Source organism: Desmodus rotundus, chromosome 4 (assembly GCF_022682495.2).
Source record: "Desmodus rotundus isolate HL8 chromosome 4, HLdesRot8A.1, whole genome shotgun sequence".
Lineage (NCBI taxonomy): Eukaryota > Metazoa > Chordata > Mammalia > Chiroptera > Phyllostomidae > Desmodus > Desmodus rotundus.
The window spans coordinates 167,041,381-167,046,202 of record NC_071390.1 but is presented as its reverse complement, the minus strand read 5'-3'; positions in this window follow the sequence as shown (position 1 = coordinate 167,046,202).

The following is a 4,822-nucleotide window of genomic DNA, read 5'->3' as shown; positions in this document are numbered from 1 at the left end:
TGAGTTACATTAATAACTTGATGTCTTTTAAAAGCCTTTTTGGTATACTTCCCAGAAATTGAGAAAGTGAATAACTCAAGCAAGGGAAGACCTAAATGAGATGCCTGATGATAAAATAAAAAATAATTTTGAGTGATAGAGTACTCTGTGACTTAGTGTATTCTTAGGAGATTAAAGATTTTAGTGACATTGTTATTACAAAATGATTTCCATATTTACTTATATATTTGGACAGATTTTCTCAGTGTCTGTCTATAAAAATTTAAACTATAAATGGAACTAATGATGAATCCTGTCTTACCTAGCAATAACTAATATTCCTCTGCTAACATGTGAATTACTGACAAAAAATACTGCACCATTCATCTCACCAAAAGATACATTTCCAATAAAATGCCATAGAAGGCTATATCGGGCTAACCTTTTTATGGATAAAATATAAACTTTGGACTAAATACGCGAACTATTACAGTCACACATCCCATAACAATGTTTCAGTCAATGATGGATTACATATTTACATGACAGCGGTCCCATAAGATTATAATGGAGCTGAAAAATTCCCATCACCTACTATGTCATAGGTGTTGTAACATCATAGTGTAATGCATTACAACTGCCTACAGCATTCAGTACAGTAACATGCTGTACAGGCTTATGGCCTGGAAGCAATAGGATATACCATATAGCTTAGGCTATACCATCTGGGTTTGTGTAAGTGCACTCTGTGATGTTCGCACAATAATGAAATTGCCTAATGACACATTTCTCAGAACATATCCCCATCGGTAAATGATGCATGATTATATTTGATGACACTAGAAAGTAATAAAAAGCCAGCTGGCAATAATTGATGGGATGGCCACTCTTCAAAGAATTGAAATATAGTGAGTGTGATCTATGCTCATACATCTTTTCATCTGAGAGCACTACTCAGTTTGCACTGTGAAAGCAGCTGGAATTCAGTCAAAAAGCCACAGTCTTAATGGCTTAAGGAATTAAAGGATGAGGTCTGGGGATTCCAGAACAGCTAGAAATTGAGGTGGGAAATCCTGAAGAGAAGGGAGTAATAGAGGGAGAAACTTCCAAAATCTATACATACATTCTGCCCAAATCCTTGGTTGACTCCTGAATTCTATGTGCATGGTGGATATTCCAAAGAGCTCAGGAAAAAAAGCAACAGCTAAAAGAAATGATCGGAAATTTCAGGTAGAATCTGACTTCAATTGAGTTAACTACCTACTAAAACACATCAACCCTCATCAGAAGAAGATAACAGAATCTAAGCTCTAAATATTATCTACAATATCCAGTAAACAGTTCAAAATTAACAGATATGTAAAGAAACAGAGAAGTTTGATTCATTGTCCAGAGAAAAAGTAGTCAATAGAAACTGATTTCAAGATATTTCCCATGTAAGAATTAGCAAAGACTTTTAAACAGTTATTATATATGTTTAAATTATGTATAATAACTGTTTAAAAGGACTTTAAAAATAAGTGATCATAATGAATTAACACATGGAAAATAGCAGAGATGTAGACACTCTTTAAAAAGAACCAAATGGAAATTCTAGAACTGAAAACTACAAAATTTGAAAATAAAAAATCTGCTGGGTGGGTTTAACAGCTAATTGGAAATGGCTGAAAAATGGGCAAAGAACAAATGAAAAGAAATTATCCAATCTGACAAAGAGATACAAACTATTGGAAAAAATGAACAGCCTCCTACTAACCTGTAGTATAATACCAAAGAGTCTAACATACATGTAACAGGAATGCCAGACAGAAAAAACATTTGAAAAATAATAGCTGAAATTTACCCAAATTTGGTGGACTACATAAATTTATAGATTCCACAAGCCCAGCAAAACTCAAGCTGAATATAAATACAGAAATTCATACCAAGAGCATCAGGTCAAACTATTGAAAACCAAAAATAAAGAGAAAATCATAAAGACAGCTGGAGAAAATGAACTTCGTGCAAATTGGGTGGGTGGGTGAATGGATATGATTCAGGCACAATGAAGGCTAGAGGACAACAGAATTACACAGTTGCAGCCAGGAAGGAGGTTACCATTAATCCAGAATTCTATATCCAGAGAAAATATCCTTTGAAAATAATGGTGAAATAAAAATAATTTCAGATAAATGAAAACTAAGAATTTATTACCAGCAATATGCATTATAAGGAATGCTTTAAAAGATTCTTCAGAAAGAAGGGAAATCATAGTAGATGGAAACTAAGATCTACAGGAAGGATTGAAGAGCACTGGAAATGGTAAATATGAAAGATTATACATTGTTTTCTTAATTTCTTTTAAAGAAGTGTGATTGTTTAAGGCAAAAATTATTCACTGTATTTAAACATATGTGGGTTAACATATATGACAACAATAATATATGGAATGAGTGATGTGGACTCCGGCCAGCAGTATCCACGGTGTTGTGGATGCCACAAATTCACACGGACTAGAGAGTCCTGTGGAGAGAAAGGGACGGCATGGCCACTCTCTGAGAGAGAGAGCGCCTCGACCTTTGCCTGGACAGGCTTTTATTGCTTTCTAATAGCATACATCAAAGAAGGTTCTCATTCATTATGGTCAGGTTTGCTTTGGGTGATTACTTTTTACAGATAACAAAGGAAAGGATGTTACTGATTACTTCTTACAGATTAACAAGGAAAAAATGTTGCAAATGCAAGGGAACAATAAGAGTGATTGGTCTGGTTACACTCCATCCTTGGGAAAATTAGCACAGACTTCAGGTAGTTACTTTAAAGATATGCAGTAAGCATTTGCTGCTTCAACTCAGGGTGAGGGAGTTTTAGCAAGAGCAAGCCTCAAAGCAGCCTAGGCACAATGCAGACCTGGTTTCCCACAGGAAAGCTGATCCATGGGTTTGGCTTCCTGTGTGCCGACTCACACCTGTCGGTTTTCCGACAGGGCTGGGCTACATTTGCCATTGCCAGGCTGATCGGTTCCCTATAAATGAGGGATAAATGGAACTACACTGTTACAAGATTCTTACCTTTTATGTTAGGTGGTACAATTAGAGGTCTAAGTGCACTGAAATAACTAAGGATGTATACAGTAAATAACAGAGTAGGGCCTGCTATTTGGCCCTACTAAAATTTATGTAAAGACTTTTAACAAAAGACTTAAATTAACATAAAGACTTTTAGCAAAAGGTCAATACAAGAATTAAGATGAATATGAAGAGATATTAACTGAAAAGGAGGCAGAAAGGAGGAACAGAGGAACAAAAAAAGGGTAAAACAAATAGAATACAAATTGTAAAGCAATAGATCTAAATCCAACCACGTTAATATTACATTAAATGTAAATAGACTAAAAATTGCAATTAAAAGGCAGAAATTATCAGGCTGGATTTTCTAAATAACCAAAACCAACTATAAGCTATCTACCATACATACTAAATATAAAGTCACAAACAGACTGAAAGGAAAAGGATGGGAAAAGATTTACCGTGCAAGAAGTAAGCCTAAGAAAGGTGGACTTGTTACATTAACATCAGATAATGTAGCACTGTAGACTTCAAGTCTGAGTACTAAGACAGATAAGGAGAGATAGTTCATAAAAAAAGAGATGAAAAGATCAAATCATCAGTAAGACATAAAAATCCCATGTATGTACCTAATAACTTAAGAATACACAAAGCAAAAACTCACCAAACTAAAAGAAAAGAAATAGACAAAGCCACCATCATAGTTAGATTGTAGTACCCTATCAGTGAACAATAGAACTAAATTTAAAAATCTATATAGGTTATGTGAACATTATCAATACTTAACTGAATCGATATTTATAGAAACAAATGATAGTTACAGAACCACTCAATCTGCAGAATACACATTCTTTTTAAAGCACACGTGCAATGTTCACCAAGGTAAATAATATTCTGGGTTATTAAATAAGTCGCAATTAAATTTCAAAGGTTAAAATCTTAAGAGTATCTTCTCTAGCACAACAGAATTAAATTAGAAATCAATAATATTATCTAGAAAGATCCCTAAATATTTGGAAATTAAACAACACACTTCAAAGAAGTGAGTCAAAGAAGAAATCGTAAGGAAAATTAAGAACTATTTAGAACTAATTGAAACTAAAAGCGTAACATATGAAAAATTGTGTAATGCAGATAAAGCAGTGCTTAAAGAAAAATGCATAGCTTTATTTTAAAAAATAGCTTATATTAAAAAACATCGAAAATAGAAAGGTGAAGAACTATAATATAATCTACTCTAAGCAGCTAGAAAAACAAGAGGAAATCAAACCCCAATTAATGGCATGACAGAAATCAGTAAAGAGCAAAAATTACGATACTAGAAAACAGAAATACAATGGAACAAGAGATAGGTTTCTGAAAAGATTTAAAAAGTTGATAAACGTCTAGCTAGATTACTCAGGGGAGGGCGCGGGGCAGAAAAGAAAATACAAACTACCGTTGTCTGGAAAGTCTGAATAAAGGACAAGGTCCCTGCTCTGAAGGACTTCTGGTGGAAGAAATAAATGTTAAATAGTCACGCAAGGAAATGCATAGACACAGACTGTGGCAAACTACGAGAGAAGTCTCCAGTGGCGGGAGAGGCCGATGCAAGTTGGACAGAGGCACTCTGCGTAAATAGACTGACTCGGTCCCAAGTCAAGGTCCACAACCACCACCACCACCCTCCCCACGCGCCTTCCGCGGGGCTCAGACGCAGGTGGCGGCCTCGCGCTGCGTCCCGCCCACCGACGCCCCGGCCCTGACGCACAGGCGCGGGGCGGGGCGGCGCGCGGTGGGGCGGGGCGGCCGGCCGG